Source organism: Lissotriton vulgaris, chromosome 3_1 (assembly GCF_964263255.1).
Source record: "Lissotriton vulgaris chromosome 3_1, aLisVul1.2, whole genome shotgun sequence".
Taxonomy (NCBI): Eukaryota; Metazoa; Chordata; class Amphibia; order Caudata; family Salamandridae; genus Lissotriton; species Lissotriton vulgaris.
In genome coordinates, this window is record NC_141689.1 from 1,183,928,718 (window position 1) to 1,183,949,352 (window position 20,635).

Genomic DNA, 20,635 nt, shown 5'->3' on the forward strand with positions numbered 1-20,635 from the left:
ATGATCAAGTTGAGAACCGGATGACTCTGTGGAGCCAACCAAGACCAACATGTCACTACCCATGCTGCAACTGTGTGTGTTGCCTACTGACCACCACAACAAAAGAAGTCGACATAGGTACAGAGACACCCTGGAAGCTAAACATTTTTAGCAACTGCAATAGAGAAGGTGTGGTATACCTCCAATCCTGTCCATGCAACCTGAAGTATTTCGGGATGACCACCAGGAAAGTGAAGATGCGGATCAGCGAACACCGGAGCACGATCAGGTGCAGGAAGACCATAATCAAATTAACGAAACATTTCACAGAGAAAGGCCACAGCAACCTTGACCTCAGATGGGTTGTGCTTAAGGTTATGAATAAACAAAAGACCAATATCTCCAGACAGCTCCACATCCGAGAACAGGGCTAAGTATACAGACGTCGCAGCTATGATAAAGCTTAAATGATGAGATACCATGGCTGCAACTTGCGAAATACATACAGATTAACCACATCAATGCTACAGCAATTTTCCCTCTGTGCTGAGAGCCTTTGAATCCCATGGTTCATGACGAGCTCAGCTCGTCATGAGCACACAAGCAGTGTACTACATGACGAGCTGAGCTCGTCATGAGCATGGAAGGGGTTAAACCATGCACACCTTCTAATTTCAACAACCAACTCCAAGAAAATTGGTGGAGCAGAGTAGGGACACTTCTCAACTGCCACCCCCCCAACCCCACCCCCGGGTCTACTTTATTCTAAGTAGTTCACTGAGAGTGGGCCCTCTGGCATTGTCGCAAGAATTACCCAAACACATCGAGCTAGCATAGGGAACACATTGGTTTGTGAAACCCATGTTACCTTACATAGAGACTACATGTAGCAACTACTACCGCTGGCTTACAATAGCGGGCACATTACACATATGACAAGTAAGGTACTAATGGCCCGTAATCTACTCATGTGAAATCCTAATATGAACAACAGTAATGTTACTTTATTCTGCTCACAGTGATTAGAACTCTCTGGGTAGACTGTCACATTACGGGGATCTGGAGCGGCCCCTGTTATAGTTCACGTTGGGGGTAATCGGTTAATGTGTAGTGCGCACACACAAGAGCCATAGCAGGGCAAGTGTATAACGAAATACGCCAAGGTGCATGCGTGGTAGCGGGCTATCCATCTCTACAGCGCATGCTCAAAACCGGGAGACTGTTCAGACCCGGAAATGGTCATAGGCATCCTCACAAACATGAGAGTAAACGCCCTCGCAACTTTTAATAAGTCCTGAAGTCAATTCCTTGCCGTCTACAGCTCTGACTGTTTCTGGGTGAGTTTTAAGAGGGGAGCTAAACCCTAAGTGTTTTAAAAACTGTGTGTCAATGAAATTCCCAGTAGCTCCAGAATCTATAATTACTTCTACCTTCCTTGAAGTCCCAGAATTGGCCAGACTTTTCAATTCAACAATTATACAAAAGTGTTGACACCCCTTGGGTGGGACTGTTGAGGCCACGCTGGAGAACACACTCGATAAACTGACCTCCCCTTTTACCGAGTGCTCTAGTTTTCCGTTTCCTCTGATGTAAGAGCTAAACTCACGGACTTAGGTTTTCCCTTGTTTGGTTTTAAAGGACACTCTTTTACGAAATGTCCTGTTTTGCCACAATAAAGACACTGATTTAACTTTTGTCTCTTTTCTTTCTCTTCTTTAGTTAAAGGCCCACGAATGGAGCCTATTTGCATGGGTTCTACAGATTCCGATTTTTGGGTACTTTCTCGAGGAGTAAAAACTCTATCTCTCTGAAACAGTACTTTATGATCCAATTTACCTTTTTCTCCTTTCCTTTCTGAAATTCTATGATTTAATTTTACAACTAGATCTATGAACTCACTAATCTCTTCGGGAGGTTCTAAGATTTGAGTTACCATGTCCTTGAGATCGTCCTTCAGGCCCCTATAGAATAAAGATACCCGTTTTTGATCTGGCCAATCAGCTTCTAGAACCAAACGGGTAAATACTGATATATAATGTAGTAAATCAGACGAACCCTGTTTTAGATTCAGGAGCTCACTATCCGCGGATTGAACAAAGACATGTTTTGCAAAAATCTTTCTTAGTGGCCTTTCAAAGGCTCTAAAATTATACAAACCGGATTGTTTCTTTCTACCAGAGGGACAGACCATAAAGCAGCATCTCCTCCTAAGTAAGACAACATAAAAGCCACCTTGGAGGAATCGTCAGGAAAAGCTGTGACTTTGGCCAAAAAGTGTAAATGACACTGATTAAGAAAGATGGGGAATTTATTAAGACCTCCATAAAACCTCTCAGGTTGAGCTAAAGGCGTAGGAACTGGTGTGACTACTTGGATTTGTGTTTGAGCTTCAGAAGATGAAGAAGCTCCCCCCGAAAAGGTGGCTGGCTTTAAAATTGGCTTTTGTTGATGAACTGTGTTTTGGAGAGAAGCCATGTCCCTACGTAACTCTACGTTTTCCTGTTTTAACTCAGATAGCATAGCAGCTATATCTTGAAGAGTAACTTGGTCCATTACGTCCAGGCGAATTAATCTACTTGGGCTTTGCCTTCTGTCAAGGTCAAATAACGTTGTCCCTTACCTTGTCTTGATGTGGGACGCGTTGTGAATTCGCAGGGACGCAAGGGACCAACCTCCCTAGAGACTAACCCCTTCCTGGAGGAAGTATAAAACACTACAAGATATGAGCTAGACAAAGGGGAGGAGGGCCGGTACTGGACGTAGTTGTTCTTGCTGTCGACCTGCGAAACAACATGAACAACTAGATTACTCTCCTTGTTCTAACCTTCTCACGAGCTCTTTATCAATGACCTCTAACTTCCTTGCTAGAAGTTCTACCTCTCGCCTACCTGCGAACAGCTGTGGTCAGTCGTCCGTCCAGTATGTCTTTCTTGTCTTGTTGGTCAGTCTTGTCTGGAGGGATTCTGTTGTCTTGTCTTGTTGTGAATTCAAACCTTATTTTTCTGTAATAAACAAATAAAAATATTAAAACATTTGTTCTCTTTTTTTTTATGTAGAAACCCCCTTTTTACCCCTAAAACTAAGGCCTATCTCTTTTGACTTACTTAGAGTGCGTTCTTTGTCTTTATATTCTTTGTTTATTCTCCAGATATAAAATATTAGGCTTTTATGGCAAGAAGAAACAAGCACAAAACACAAAAAACTCATAGACATAACATTTGGAAATATCGCCTTTCCAAATCACTTTCTGACCTTTGATTCCTTTTTAACAAACCCTAAATAACTAAATACCTAAATCAAGTTTCTGAATTTGTTATTCTCTGAAGTTCTGTAGATCGTCTCTTGAAAAAAGAGTTCCAAAAATTGTTCTGGTATCCTTTCTTGCGAAGGGCGCCTTAACTAGGAAATGATTAAACTTATCTTTTGTCTTTGCAGGTCCTTTGTGAAAGAAGATGCCAGGCTTTAGCTTCGGTGAAGACGAAAGGCCTCAAGGTCGTAAATCAGGTAATCTGCCGATTTCCTTTCACCGGGAGTCCACACGTCCTTTCTCTCGCGCTGGCAGAAGGCAAAGCGCCTTCCAGAAGGCTGGGTGTGGTTTAAATACCCGACCGCACCCAGCCGCACCTTACGTATGCGTGCGCTCGGCCAGATTTAGGCTGGGCGTACGCGAAGGAACGCATACAGATGCAAACATCCTGAAAGAATCCTGCAGGTTATTCTCAAAGGAAAAAAGGTATAATGGCATGAGACTGTCGCATTAAATGAGAATCAGAGGCTTCACAAAAACGGCAATCAGAGGCTCATGTATCCGAAATGATAACATCACCAGTCACATTAGTACAAAACACATATCCTCACATTACTTCACATAAGGAGTGCTGGTGCACGGGAAAGGGGCGAGTTTTTTATAAGGCAGGTTATGCCAAGAAATAAGTGAAGCCTAACAAATATAAAGGCTTCACACAGAATCATGACACCCCGAACTAGTGACAGGAATCTCCTTCCATTTCGCTAGCTGAGAGGAAGTGAACCCATAGGGAATACAAACACCCCCCCCCTTCTTTTTTTCAAGGTCCTGAAGAATGCTACGTACCCTTTGGGGACACATCAGCAGATACATGTCGACCACATTTAACACAGTGAAGGGAGAATAATATTCCATACCACCGTCCACTTCGTTTTTAACAACCATACATTTACCATTTAAATAAACATAGTATATGTACTAATGTAATGGTTTTTAAATCACTTATCACTCCCCCACGGCCTTAACTTAGATTTGAAAGTGCATCCCTGTCTCCAGGTGTAAGCCCGCCCTCTATCGAATCAAGTTTTTAGAGGGCAAGGACAGCCGATGATGAAGCATGACACTGGGCGTTGTGTGAGGCCAGTCCGTAACTTTTTATGAGATGCCCCCATTGGCAGTGCATCTCTACAGAACTCTATAGATAAATATAGGAATTGATTCAAGGGGCAGCCCAATTTTGTGTATTCATGAAATAGCGAAGGCTGGCTCGCCCTTTGGCCCTGTGCCTCTGGTTCCTACCCTCAGCAATACTGCTGGAGTTAGTGTGTGTGAAATAAATAGAGGTACCAGACAAGGCTGTTGCTTCTCCCCGATTTTATTTGCCCTATTTATAGAGCCATTGGCAATCGCAATAAGGGAAAAAAGAGCTCATATGGTCCCTCTTCAAGGAATGACTAATATAAAGGTTTACTTCGACGATATTGTTCTTTTTCTGGATTCCAAAACAGACACCCAGGCGGAAGTTAAAAGGGTTTTTGAAGACTTCCAAAAGATAAGAGGCTATAAAATCAATAAGACCAAAACAGAAATTATATTATGCAATTGTGGCATTAATTCTCTATTATCAGAATTTTGACAGATATACAAAACTCGCCCAAAGAGATATTTAGGATTTATGAAACGGAGAGAGGAGAAGACCTTTTTTCCTCAAATTATACTCCATTGCTGAAAAAGGTGAAATCTCAGCTAGAACGATGAAACTAGCTCCCGCTATCAAGAGTAGGACGAGTTGCGTTAATTCGAATGTCCATTCCCCCACTATTTAATTTCCTTTTTAGCGCAGCTCCGTGTGCAATACAGAACTCTTTCTTTAAAGAGATAGACAGTATGTTCTCCTCTTTTCTATGGGCAAACAAGGTACCAAGATTGGCACTCAGCACTTTGAATTATCCTGTAGCAGAAGGAGGATTATCACTTCTGAATATAAGATATTACTATTATGCGACATTTCCACATCACAGTTTTCGATTTTTTTTTTAGATCCTCAAGAAGCAGATAATTTCTTAATGGAAAAGATATTACGGGAATATAACATCATTGATCCCACAAGACATACTAAGTACCCTAAGATAGTACGTGACAAGACAAAGCCAGCTTTTAGCATACTACGATATTTAAGAACTAAGAAGTCAACTAGGCTCTCGAATATATATACGGGGAAAAGAGGTATTTTAAAGAACAATATCCTATGGTTGTGGGGAGAAAATGGGTATGTCCAGATCCAGGATTTCATCAGGGGGATCTGTTGGAAAACTTGGGCGGAGATTGAAAGGGGGCTACAACATTCTAATTTAATTTTAAAGTGGTCATTTATTAGATTAAATCCTAGATTGGAAAAATTAGATATTGAAAATTTGATCCATAAAACTAGTATCAGTGAAGCTCTCAACTGCCCGATACAACAGAAGATTAAAAAACTGGATTACAATCCTCGATGAGAACAAATCTCTCTCATTATATGAAAAAGTTAGGGATAGATGGAAGAATAGGGAAGATATACACATTTTTAAATCAACCTGGAATAGGATTAATAAACTTAATGCAGTTATATTCAGAGGAGCAAATTTTAAACGCATGCAATATTATTCGAAATGGTTGATATATAGAACACCGTCCTTTCTTCATAAAATATACCCGCACATAGAAGATAAATGTTTTCGTTGTGCAGAGCAAGACACTGCGATGCATATCATTTGGGAGTGCCCAAACATTCTGAGTCTGTAGGAGGAAATCAAGAAATATCTCAGATTTGCAATAGATCCCCTTATTTCAATCAATGAATCCATTGCAGTTTTGGGTTGCTCACCTACTATCTCAGCGCACAAGGAATGCCTGTTTATTGCAGCATTAATAGCAAGATCTTTAATACTGCAACACTGGAGAACAGAGAAGGTACCCACCTTTAATGTATGGAGAGCAAAATCGTGTAAAATACAAGAATTGGAAAAGAAATATGCAATAAGAAAGTATGAGAAATATTGGAGTGTGTTTGAAATATAGGGTAGTATGTTGTATTTGGTATAAAAGTATAGAACATATATGTACGCACCTATCCTGATGTAGCACTTTGCACTTTGCACTTTGCACTTTGCACTTTGCACTTTACTTTAATGTGATCTTTTTCTGTACTTTTGTGGTATTTGGTATAAAAGGATAGAATATATATGTGCATATCCATCCTGATTTTAACCTAATATGATCTTTTATTGTATCATAGGAATATCATGATTGCACTGTTGAGCACTTTTGAAACAAGTATTTATATTTTTTGAAAAATGCATATATATTGGATAATATTTAGCATATTGCACTTTAAACTTAAGCCAATCTCCTTTTTTTCCGTCAATATTTTGGAACATGTATTTATATATGATATTATTGTATGTTTGTAATGCCTATGAACTCTCAATAAAAAGATTTATTTAAAAAAGTCAGCCTCGAGGGAAAAGCAGTTCCCACCTCTCTTCTGGTTCTTTTTCCTGGTTCATAGTGGTAGCTGAGGTTGGCCCATCCTCTCCTTGTCAGTCGTACGACAACGTCAGCCATCATGCTGTTTGCACTGGGCCATGAGGATTATACATGGCATAAAGTCATAAAAGGAAGAAATTATTTTTCACCAGGGCACTCTCAGCAAGTGCCATCAAGATTAATTAGTATGTCTTAATTAAAGTTCATGTTTCAAAATATTCAATTGTTAATAGCATCCTGCTTAGCAAAATTTCTTTAAGATATTCTTATTAAAACCTTAAATTACACATATTTTAACCTTGAAATTGAATACATTTGCTACAGAGCTAAAAATTGTCTCCTGTTGTTTCAAGGGAATGCCTCTTCTTGCTTAATGATAGCCCTTAATTTGTAACACAACAGCTGAAACTAACAAAAGAAATATTTTTCAAAACTATACTAAACATTATTTCATCATCTTTTGAAATTACTAGACAAACTGAACCTCTCATAATTCTTCCACCACAATATGTCGACTCTCATCGTACGGTTTATTTGGCAATCTAAATACCTACTTGAAATAAGTTAATTAATTAAGCTAAGCTATGCAATCCAGTTAATCTAACACAAAAAATCCACTTTTTAAAGCCTATCGATTGCAGGTCGTTGGCGGTCAAAACCACCCCATAAATTGGAATCTCAGAAATAAATACTGTTGAGGAAACAGAAAAATACATCCTAGGCAATCATGGTAATGACCAGGTAAAGGAACTGCTTATACATTGTACATTTTGAATAAGCTAGAAAAAGAGTTTTTGTGGTTGTCCTAATCATTGATTTATTGACTAAATTGCTCCAAAATTAGAAGTTTTGAATTCCAATTTCTATTTGAACAAGGTGTAACTAAATTAAATATATTCATTGGATGATGAGGTAAACACAGAGGAGAAACATAAGAAAGTTGAATGTGATAGACAAATCATCTCTGTTTTAAAGAATTGCCCAAATGAAACCTTTAAAAAAATCAGCTGCCTAGTAGACAATAATAAGAAATCTGGAATTAAAGAATGAAACAAGATAGCAACTGAGGTATGCCCAGTGAAGCTGTGCATGAAAACTGACTTCTAATGTATGAATGTTAACGGAAAGATCAAAAGGTGGAATGATGGCATTGGAATACAGTAATATGTTTTAAATAAGAGACTTTATAAAAACATAACGACAAACTGCAACATAGTTTTGGCACAAAGAGATAGAATGGAACGGAGGAGACATTACATTGTTGAAACGTTTGAAAAAAGTGTGAGAGTATATTTTCTACTTCTTTACGAAGACTTGAATAAGGGAAGACCTATCTCTTTAACTCTCTTTTCCTCCACAACTCAGGGGCATATTCACAAGGAGTTATCGCTGTATTAGCGGCAATATTTGTATTGCAGTATTACCAAGCTGTTGCTAACAGCCGTTAGTGACAGCTTTCTGGCGATAGCGGCCGCATCCAGCATCGTCAAAGATGGTAGCGATCACTATCGCTAATGACATGCAATTGATGCATTCCAGTGCAAAAACACACACTAACCCCACTTTGCGATATTCGCAATGCTCCCCCGGACCTGGGATACGATAAAAAGACAAAAGCCATGTCCCTTTAGCAGCTGGAACTTAAGACAAGAAAATAGGAGGTCTTATGAATGGTAATAAAGAGTAGTATATAAGGGAGACTAGCCCAGAGCCTCATCTGAAGTCCCACTGATGCCATGGAGGTACTACTCATGCAGCTTGGAGCACCAAGAAGGCCACTACAACCACTGCCACTGCCACTGCCATCTCCCCCCGGACCACCACTGAGGCAGCGCCGAATAAGACAGCGGGTCCGTCGCCTCAGCCTCACAGACCTATTGCCACAGGATGTCATTGCCCACTACAGGCTCAAAAGGTCATCCATCCTCCGCACCAAGACAGCCCACAGGCTGATGGCACCAAAACAGCGGATAACCAACATCCCTCCGCAAACAAAGCTGCTGGCTGTGCTGCACATGTTGGCCTCTGGTACCTTCCAACCAACAACTGCCAGAGTTGGAGGAGTCTCATAACCAGCCCTATCCAAGTTCCTCCCAACTGTCTTGGATGCCATCATCAGCCTGATACCCCAGCACCTATGCTTCCCCAACACTGCACAGGAACAGCTTGAGACCAAGCAAGGCTTTTACGCCATAGCTGGTTTCCCGCAGGTGTTGGGGGCAATTGACTGCACACATGTCCTACTTGGGCCACCTGCGGACACTTCACACATATACTGCAACAGAAAGCACACACATTCCATCAATGTGCAGACAATAGTGGACCACCGGGGCCTGTTCACTAATGTTGTAGCCAAATTACCAGTGACTGTGCATGATTCCTACTTCTTCCGCCAGTCCATCATCAACCAGTGCTTTCAAGATGGCACATATGGAAATGCACTGCTTGTTGGTAAGTACTAACTGAATACACCACACACCTCAACTCCACAAATGTGAGAATGCACACATTACAAACTCACATATAACATGTCAATCAACATACCTACCTATCAGACACCACACTACAAGTAACATTGGTAACTGGGGCTAGCCATGTAGCCAAACCATCCCCAAAGGCCTAGCCCCTCCGCCACACATTTGCAAATGTGGGGAGAGGTTGGTACCAAGTATGTGCGATATAGGTACTCAACCTATGAAGAAAGGATGTACACAAGGCCGAGTGTGGCGGTGGTGTGCTGGACAGTCTAGAGTTTGCAAAGCACATACATGTCCATGTGGGCATATATTGGGTTTCCGTTGTCCAGCCTGAAGGCAAGGACTGCGTTGGTGACTGTCCTACCTGAGAGGGAGAACCATGTGAAGGTTGCCTGGAGGCTGCAGAGGCTGTCGAAGCAGCTGTAGGCCACTGCGTAGACCTGTTTGTTAATGGAGATGGAGGAGTCGAGTACGATGCCTAGGTACCTAGAGATGTCAGGGCTGCCGAAGGTGGTGGCCCAACAGATTTTGCTTCATGTTGATGGGGTGGTCACCAGGATGGGGACTAATGTGTCCTCTTTGTAGAGCACCCCCAGCTGTTGATCATCCATGTTGCAACTTGCTGCAATCCTCCTGGGAAGCCCAGTCTGGTGTGTGTGGGTGGCTTGGTGAGGGAGAGTATGAGCTTGGTGTCCTTGTAGGTGGTGATGTCTAATAGTCCCCTTCATGTAGGTCCAGTTCTTCTCCAGGCATCTGCAGATGCATCTGTCATCTTGGAAGTTGTTGGTGAATGAGGGGGCACTTGAAAACGCAGACACTGCAGTGGCAGGTCTGGGACCTCTTTTTATGGCTACTTGTGTGGGTGGCACAATTAGTGCTGCAGGCCCACTAGTACCATTTGTATTACCAGCCCTGGCACACATAGTGCACTTTACTAATAAGACAAACATTTAAAGAGTTTAATTTATTTAAAGAGTTTTATATAGCGTGGCTAGGCCCGAAGGTATGAGAGCGCTTTACATGAGAATCAACAATGTAACAGAAAAAGATCAATAATTACACAATACATCAAAAAATAGGCAATACATTAGGAGAGGAGAGACATGAGGGAGAAAGGTAGTGGAGGGAGCAGGGGAGGTGAGAAGGGAGGATAAGGGAAGAGACAACAAGGAGAGACGAAAGGAAGTCTGTCTAAAAACCGACTGGGAGCACTTGCACTTTGACACTGATCAGTAGTGGCAACGTGCCCAAAGCATCTAAGCCAGCAAAACTAAATCTATCACAGCACCAAAAAATGAGGAGGTAGAGGGAAAAAGTCTGGGGTAACCACTCCAAGAAATGCCAGGTCTACATATATTTTACAATGCAGAACTCTACAATGCTATGTTTGAGAAAGCATTACCCATTACAAGACAGTAACCATTATGACTCCAGGGTGCCGTTATAATGGGAATGAATTGTAACAGTATGCGTTGTAGAGGCCTGTGTAGTTAAAATGTCTATGGAGTGATCATAGCGGATCCAAGACATGCATGATTGACAAATTTGAGGAAACAATGTTTTCCCCGATACGCAGCAATGCGTCACCAATTGTGATGTAGTGGTGGAGAGAGGGCCAATGCTTCATGTACAAGTGAATGTTCAGCCACCTGACCTGTTTCCATGTGTGCTGCATGATGCAGCACAGATGGACTGCTCCTGTGCAGGTGGGGTAGGTCGGGCAACCTTCCTACACATTAACAAGCCCCCTTCACACAGATACACTTGCACTCTTGTGCAAGAGTGCCTGTATTTGTGCAAACTTGATGAACTGCACACAGTCACTGGGGGACATGCAGGGCTTCTAATGAGCATTGTACATATGATGCAGCACTGTGTTACAGGAGGGGATGAGGGTGGCGCTACACACGGAGGGCTAATGCCTCCCTCCTCCGATTTCTTGTACATGTCACCCTCAGTCAGGGTATGTTATAGCACCATCATTTAACACTGACAGCCTTATTTGGTTGTGACAGTACATGTCCCATTATTAGTAAAGAGACAGAAAGTGTGCTGTTCCTAATAATGAGACAAGGGAAAACTGGTTTAGTGTGGTCATGAAGTGTAGGAGGGTGAGGATTCCTTCTCTTGGAATATAGGGCCCTCACACACCCGGCAAGGTATCATGCTTCATCATATGGGCTGCTCCTTGTCAGGTCGGTGCTGCAATACCTGACGAGCCCGCACAATAGAGAAACATAATCTCAGACATGCGCCTTTCTTTCTTTTAATCAGGGTGGGAGACCCATTCATTAAAATAGTTTTCGCTGGTACTCCCTTACCTGTTTTCAATTTCTTCTGGTTATACACCTCCACTCCTTCATCTGCACTGATCAGGCTCCCTCGCCTCCACAGCACCAAATGCCAAATTAGAATAAAAGATCTCAGCCAAAGAGCCCCTCATAGGGAGCCCGTCAGGTATTGCAGTGCCGACCTGACAAGGAGCAGCTGATGAAGCATGACACCTTGCCGAGTATGTGAAGGCCCTATTCTCCAAGAGGAGGAATCCTCATCCTCCCAACACTTCATGACCACGCTAAACCAGTTTTCCCTTGTCTTATAATTGGTGAAGAACATACCGCCTATATCTTTACTACTTTTAGGGCATGTATGCTGAACCTGTCTAAAAATCCCTCAGTCACTCCTTTGTGATTGAGTACATGTCCCATGCCATGCACTGTCATGTCAGTCTCCTCAGCATATAGTCACTGACCCTGGAACCTACATTTAATTGTCCAGGTCACTCTCTGACTTCACATTTTTAGGCTAGAGTGTAGGCTCCCTTGCTTTAGTGACTGTGTGCTTCAGATTTAAAAGAAGAACATTGACATAGCTTTAAGTACTCACAATTTGTCATTTGTCTTATTTTACAGACAACATGACACCAGAGGAATCCCATGCCTTCCAGGTGAGGAAGGACATAAAGAAGGTTGCTAAAGGGTACCGCAACATAGCACGGAGGTACCAGGATGACTGGGCAGCAGGAAGTTGGAAGTTGGTGCCCAAGGATGTAAGAGGTGGGAATAAGAGTGGCACTCAGACCATCCTAGGCCCCTCGGGTGCCGGTCATGGATCCAAGCATGGACAGGCATTTACCCATCCCCAACACCACACACCTAAGGGACAATGTCACCTGCTGATCAGGTGGTCCCATTCACTGCACGGGACCAGAGAACATTTTTGGACAATAATGTTATACTGGCAGAACTACGGAGGGATATGTCAGAGCTTCACAGACACCTGACAGACATTAAGGCAGCCCTGGGTCTCCCATGAAGGCTGGACATGTTGAGCCCCATCCCACTCTTCTCCCTTCCCCAAATGTTTTATCTTGTATTTTAAATAGTGTTAGGTAAGTATTTTGTGTTAGGAGTGTTGGAAAAGTGTGGCTCACTGGTTAGAGCGGCAGACCCTGATGCAGAGACCTGACCCGTGACCAGGGTTCAATTCCCGTCGCAGAAGGGTCTTGGGCTCAATGTCTGCGGACCGAATAAATCTCGCCACGGTGCTTACTCTAATCATGGGTCCCACTCTGCAACTCTGGGCAATAGCATGCTTAATCTCCACACCGGCCCTAATCGCTAAAGATGCTGGCTTCACCTTGGGGTGCCCAGGAGTGGGTGCCTCACAGGAACAGGCCAGGATGGGTTCCTCAGTGGTACAGCGCGGGGACACGCTGGCTAGTGTAACCAGGTGCGTTATAAGCTCAGTTACTTACTTACTTAGGTAGTGTAGTTGTAGTGTAGGTCTAGTTAATGTTAGATTTTAGGGTAGTTTTAGATACTTATTATTGTATAGTATTTGGGGATAAGTTTCCTTTTCCTGTAGTTGGGGCGTTGATGTCTTTGTTGTTAACAAAAAAAATGAAAAAAACATTATAAACAAATATATGGTTGTGTAGGTTAACTGTGTAGTTACTTTATGTATAGCTTAGATGTCTTTGTCCTGTCACATGATGTGCCTTAAGGGTGGGAGTGGGGTTGAAGTCTTAGATATGTTGTTATATGTTTAGGATTAGTAAGTAAAATCTTTATTCGGTTTCATTTTTACAAAGAGAACCATAAAAGTGTACAGACATTTTATAAAATTTAGCAATACAGATTAAAATTCAGTTTGGTAAGAGATCATCATTGGCTTATCAAATAATTTTAGAGGTTGTTTTTTTTTAAAGGTTTAGCCTATGCTTAAAAATGCATTTTAAGAAGGTGCTAACAACTTTACACACGTAAGCCGAATTTAAAAATTGTAACCATAACATAGCAGGGCGACATCTTCTAAAATGTAGAGAACGAAGCAGAGGTATTAACCAAAGTTTGCGATGAGCAGAATAGAATTTACAAAACAAAACAGTGTGCATTGTTGACTGTTCTGATAGTTCGTCGCATGGGCAAAGAGTTAAGCATTCATCCCAGCTGTTTCTTTTAGGGAATGCTACCACCCTATGGAAAATGTTCAACCTAAATCTCGTTAATAAAAAGCGTTCAAACTGCGAGTTTACGTATGTTAGATAGGGTTCCATTTCCAGGGTGGACATAACTGCTATGGAATGCTGTACTGATTGTTTCCTGATCTCCACGGTGATGCGAAGCTCTTCGAAATAGCTCAGTGCTTTTACCTTTAGTTCTTTTTTTGTTATTTCGGCGATGGTTTCAGGATTGTAATAGTACTCCGGCATTCCCAGATCTGCAAAAAGTTTCTTTACATATGTGAGCCAGGCTATTTTTTCGGCCCTGTCTAGAGTCATACAGTCCGTGATTATAGCTTTGGTAAGTGTGTTTTTTGTTGAGACCCATATTCTGCGCCAAAGGAGTATTGGTTCAATTTTAGCCAGATCTTCGATGTGTGGGAGTCCCAGTTCTGCATGACAGGCATAGGTGGAGGCTCTTTTTGGGACCGCGAGCAAGAATCTCAGAAAAATGTTTTCTGCTACCTGCAGGGCATTTGTATTTTTGTGTCCCCATAGGCCCGCCCCGTATAGAGCGATGGAATGGCACTTGGCTCTATATATCTTAAGTGATTCTACCGGGGGTTTTTTCCCCAGTTTTTGAGCAAATTTCATTAGGGCAGCGATAGAGCGCAGCAGTTGGTGTTTGCGCGCTTCTATGGCTGCTCTCCAGGTGAGCCTCTCATCTATCATAATCCCTAAATAAGGGTACTGGGAGGTGGTTTCCAGCTTTTCACTATTTAGGAAGATAGCTTTTCCCTGTTTCCTGGCTTGTCCCGCCACCATCACATAGGTTTTTTTTTTATATTTATGTGAAGGTCTAGGTCGCTCATAAATTTAGCGTAGGTGTTCAGGGATTTTTGGAGCTCTCGTGGGGTGCGTGCTAGGAGCACCGCGTCATCCGCGTACAGGAGCGCGGGCACCAATCTCTTGTTCACTCGGGGCAGGTCCAAACCCCCCCTCAACATTTCCGCCTCAAGACCATTTGTGTAGAGGGAGAAGAGGAAGGGGGCGAGGACGCACCCCTGCCTGACCCCACGCTCCACAGAAAATGGTTCAGACAATTCGCCCCGTACTCCAAAGCGCACCCTGGAGGAGGCGTTCGAGTAAAGTTCCCTGAGAAAAGTCACCAAGGCCTCGTCTATTCCCATGTCGGACAGCAACACCCACATTTTTGCATGGAATACGCAGTCGAAAGCCGCGGAAAGGTCGACATAAACCATGTAGACCTTCCCGAGTTTTGCCGACACGTATTTACCCAGCAAAAGGGCCAGGTTCAGGGCTTGTTCCGTTGTTCCAAGTCCCTCTCGGAAGCCATACTGGACATCTGAGAGGGCCCCGGTATCCTCTGCCCACTCCTGCAGACGCTGGAGTATCACTCTTCCCAGTACTTTCCCCAGTGAGTCGAGAAGGGAAATAGGCCGATAACAAGTCACCTCCTCTCTATTGCCCTTTTTAAAGATGGGTACTAATATAGATCGTGTCCAAGAGTTAAGTAAACCTTGCTGCATTGTTGCATTGAAGACCCTAGTTATGATGGGAGCCCACAGGTCTATTTTGAATTTAAAGAAATCGACCGGGACCCCATCAGGGCCTGGCGCTTTTCCGCTCTTGCTAGCGTTAACTGCCGTGATAACTTCATATAATTGAATTTCCAATGGGATTGGGTATACTTTATCCTGATTTAGGGAGTGTCTTCTATCTATAGGGACTACAGGCTGGGTTTGTCCAAAGATCTTAGCAAAGTGATTGACCCAGGTTTGTCCCTCAATGACCACATCTATGCTAGGGTGGTCGTCTGTGTCGTTCAGGAACGGTGCTTTTACCACCTTCCAAAATAGATCGCTGTCTTTATTGAGTGAACTTTCGTGCAGCTGATCCCATAGAGCCTTTTTTAGTTCCTCTTTACGCGCTCTACACGCTAGCCTGTATTGTTTCCTCAGGATCCTAATCTCCTCCTGGTTTCTTGTTGTTTTTGACAGGGCTCTCTTTAATTGTTTATGGGCAGCCGTACAACCTGGACTAAACCAACCTTTTTTCTTTATTTCCTTAGGCCCTTTCTGTTCCTTGGTAAGGCATTCATTTACTTTAGCTAATATTTTTTTAAAGTGGAATATTACATTCTCATCACTCGCCTCAAGGTCTAAACAATTAGATATAGTAAATTCTGCTTCGGTTACCACTTTATGTGTCAGCTCAGTTGGGTCAATCTTTCCCCACCCCAGGGTGTAGCCATTTGTTTTTGTAAGCTGTAAATTATTTTGGGTGAGGGTAGACATTATAGTCTGGACTATTGGCTGAGCTTGGTCTAAGATTAGATCAAAAACTAAGGCCGAGTGGTCACTCAGGGTGTTAATTTTAGTTTTAAAATTTGCGGTCCTATTTACTAGGGATGCTGTCGTAAGAATGTAATCGACAGTTGTTTCGTGGCCCCTACCAAGGTAGGTGGGATCCAGTTTCCCGGTTGAGGGGTTAATATGATTTAATATAAGTAGATCCAACCTTGACAGTGTTTCATTTAATAGATCACCCACCGCTGAATGACTAAAGTGGATTATCTGGCCTTCTGAGTCACCTCCAATCCCGCAGACATCGCAATTTGACATCGTACAGGGATGGTGATTAAAGTCACCTCCCCATACGATGCTTGCGGGTTCCAGCCCTGGTCTTAGTCTCGCGCCACTAGATAATTTCTTGCAAAGGGCCCCCAACATTTTTAGCCTATCATTTCCCCCTGTATTATCATATAGGTTAACAAGAATTACTGTCCTCTTTGTCTTGAAAACCAGCTTTAAAATTTGGAAATTGGGTTCTAGGCTAAGTACAGTCACTTCCAAACCTGGTATAGTATTAGATATGTAAATTGCCAGCCCTCCTTTGGCTCTTCCATGCGTTCCTGCGATCCCTGCTGAGGAATAGGTTTTGTAACCTACAAGGTGCATTTCTTTCGTAAGCCATGTTTCCTGAAGGGCCACTACTTGACAGTCTTTGACAAAATCTAATAAAGTTCCATCCACCATTTTTTCTCGGAGGCCCGCAACATTCCAGAACATTATCTGGATTTTTTCTATTCTCCTGGTGAGGATCTGTCCTTTATTTAGTCCATCTTCTGTTTGTCTTGTGACCGTGTCTGGCTCTGGAATAGGTTCCCTATTAGTTCTGATGGGCCTCGCATTTGTTTCGGTCTGTATGCTAGAGTCTTTCTGCTCCCTCGGACTTGTTCCATGCAAGTGGGTAAGTTGAGGTTGGCTTGCGTTATTGCAGGTTTCAATTGGAGTATCTGGAACTGTGACAGCCAGGGGGGTATTCTCTTTTGTTATGAAGGGTTGTGCGGGTGAATATTGGTTGCTGGCAAGTCAATCTATTCCGTCTAAGCCGCTCAGGGCTGAGAAGGGGTTAAATGTAGGTATGTTGTAGCCTGAGGGGATCAGATGGTAATTGTTGTTAAACGGGTTATTTTGGTAAGGATGGTGATAAGGTGGGTGTTGGAGTTGATTTAAAAACTGATTCTGGGTGAATTGATAGCCTACTTCTCTCCACTCAGGGCGCTGCCTACTAATGCGATGGCGAGGTGGCTTGTTGATTAATTCCCGTGGGTAGAAGTAGCTAACGTAGTGTGTTGTGATGTTGTCCCCTCCTGTAATCTCATACCAATCACCTATAGTTCTTACCGCCCTGTGATCCTTAAAATTGATAAATATGACGTCCCCTCTTTTGTCTTTCGGCCTAGACCCCACCCAAACAGCCCGCCTGACCGACAGAATTACCCCGTTAACGTGTGCGGGGAGGGGTCTATTCTGCTTCAACCAATAGATGGTTTTATTTTTTAGCGCGTGGTATGATTCTCTGTCCCCTTCTGCTAGTTCTGGTACTCCTGCCATTACGATTGTGTAAGGTGCAGATTCAGGAGGTAAATCAACTATCCTACGTCTAGGTCTATATGGGCGCTGTGATAACTGTTCGCCCATCTCGGTAGTTGGTGTAGGGTTCGTTGGGGGGTTAGAGGTGGTGTTAGATGCGGGGAGGGTCCTTTCTGTAGGGTTCTTCCCTATCGTGTTTTTGCCCTCTACGGTTGGTTTTACCCCGTCTTTTACCTGATTACTGTTTAATGGTTTTGGTGTATCTTTTTTTGTTGTTTCTTTTGAGGTTTTTGCTACCGCTTTTTTTCCTTGTGTGGTTCCTGGTTTCATGGACGCACTACTGGTCGATGGTTGGGCCAGTAGAGGTGCGTTTTGGTATGTGGGGTTATGTGCTGGGTGTTTGTGTGGTTGTGTGGATAGTTTAAGAATGGCCGCAGTATTTTCTTCTAGTTGTTTACCCAGTTTTTCTAGATGGGAGCTTATTAATCTTGTTCTCTCCATAAGCGGAAGCATGAGAGCCTTCACTATTACCTCTATTCTGGAGAGAAGTTCCGCCTCCATTTCAGGAAGTAATCCTGTCGTGGTGCGGGTATTCTGCGCCGTGGTGGTAAGAAGAAGGGGTGTTGGCGGAGGAGGGGTTGTGTTCAGGATGGTAATTGTACTAGAAGCGGTAGGGGAAGATTGTCGCTTTCGTTTCTTGGTATGATTGTTTATTTGATCTAAGGGAGGTGGGAGGGAATGGAGAGATTTGGGGAACTAGATAGTCTAGATGCATTGGGGCTAATTAGAGTTATTTCAGGAACCGGTTCTTGTTCTGGTTCTAGTTCATTTCTAAGTGGGTGAGTGATTGTATCCCTCGCGTTGTTTCCCAAAAATGAGAGTGAGTTAATGTTAGAGGGGGGAATAATGGAGGACTGAGAATCAGAGTCGATCAAATGTGGAGAGCGGGCATTCCCAATCAGACCTAAGGAGGAGCGCTTACCGGTTAGCAAGTCCATCGATAAGCGCTTTTCAGTGTCCGCTATTTCTTTTTCTAGGACAATTGTGACTCTTTTAAAAAATTGATCAATGGTTCCTGTTACTGGCCCCCTCGATGTGTTTACAGTAATATTCCTGGGTTTTGCATGGTCCGAAGGCATGATGGTTCGGGTATCTATTTGACAAGAAGCGATATCTAATCCAGCATGAGGTTAGTAGATTTAGTACAGAAATCCTTGGAGGTAGTAGCAGATGAAGGGAAAGTCGATTGCCAAAGGTTGGGCGTTAAGGGGGTGGCCCGTCCCATCCTTGTTCGACCTTTGACGGCCTTAGACGGCCCGCCCTTTGCCCGGGCTTCGCCCCGGGCGCTCCCGCGTAGCGGTGCGCTATGTCACTAATAAGGCGGTATAAGGCGAGGGGCGGGGCAGGCAGGGAGAGCGACCCAGGTGTTGCGGGTCTCGACCTCACGCAGGGACTCCTGGGAGATTGAGTCCCTGCCGGTCAGCTCGCAGCCCTTCGGCTCCCAAACGATGGCTCACAGATGCAGGCAACGCAGCGGGACCCGCGCAGCGGGTCCGGCAAGGAGCTGGTAATTATCCTCGCGTTACCTCCTTTCAAGGCAGAGGGTCTTCCAGTGACTCCCACAAACGGCAATACAGTTTTCTGATGATCCCAGCGAGGGTTGGTGCAGCAGGTCCTTATCTGCTGAGGCGAGGGCGGGCAGGCAGGGAGAGCGACCCAGGTGTTGCGGGTCTCAACCTCACGCAGGGACTCCTGGGAGATTGAGTCCCTGCGGGTCAGCTCGCAGCCCTGCGGCTCCCAAACGATGGCTCACAGATGCAGGCAACGCAGCGGGACCCGCGCAGCGGGTCCGGCAAGGAGCTGGTAATTATCCTCGCGTTACCTCCTTTCAAGGCAGAGGGTCTTCCAGTGACTCCCACAAACGGCAATACAGCTTTCTGATGATCCCAGCGAGGGTTGGTGCAGCAGGTCCTTATCTGCTGAGGCGAGGGCGGGGCAGGCAGGGAGAGCGACCCAGGTGTTGCGGGTCTCGACCTCACGCAGGGACTCCTGGGAGATTGAGTCCCTGCGGGTCAGCTCGCAGCCCTGCGGCTCCCAAACGATGGCTCACAGATGCAGGCAACGCAGCGGGACCAGCGCAGCGGGTCCGGCAAGGAGCTGGTAATTATCCTCGCGTTACCTCCTTTCAAGGCAGAGGGTCTTCCAGTGACTCCCACAAACGGCAATACAGCTTTCTGATGATTAGTTAGGGTAGATAGTTTAGTTAATTGACCAGTTTTTCCTAGTTAGTTTAGATTATCTTAGTAGTAGTGATGATTAATGTCAGTTTAGGGTAGTTAATTTTTGTACTTCAATAATAAATGGTTACTAGTTTTGATTCCTGCTTGCACTTATATCAGGGGTGATGTTGTGGAGTGTGGCTTTTTACCTTGTATGCAACTCATACCATCACTGGACAAACCGTTGATTGTGAAAGTGTGGTCATGACATTTTACTTTGCAGGATGGATTGTGTCAGGATACCTTAGATGTGAGCACAGTGAACTTGCATGGATAACAGGGAGGCAAGTAGGATTTACTGCCTAGGCTTGGGACAGTCGTTTGTGAAGTTCAACATCTTAAGTGTGACTCATGGAGTTGGCCGGCAAATTGTTGCCCATTTCCAACACAATGAAGAGACATGGCCTTGAGTGGACATTGCATTTGCAACTGTTATCCATCATGGAGATGGATGTATGCACCGGGTCCCGCAGATTCCGTCAAGTCCCTGAATATCACATGCTCCTGGCACAGAGTCCATCAACTATGCACAGACCTTGGCACACTTGCTGCGTAGTGCAAGTGTGTCAGCTTCATTCGAATTATACGTTCATGTGCATGGAGGCTCAATCTCCGGGACATGCAGGAAGTAGTCTTTTTGTGGGTTCATTGTGAACGGCATATGGCAGAATAGTGGCCTTGAGTCACAAAAGTCATCAAAGAGAGTAAGTGATGACTTTATGATTTCCACTATTCACAAATGGCATTTAGGAGTAGTACAGTTAGGTATACTGCCTTCACTT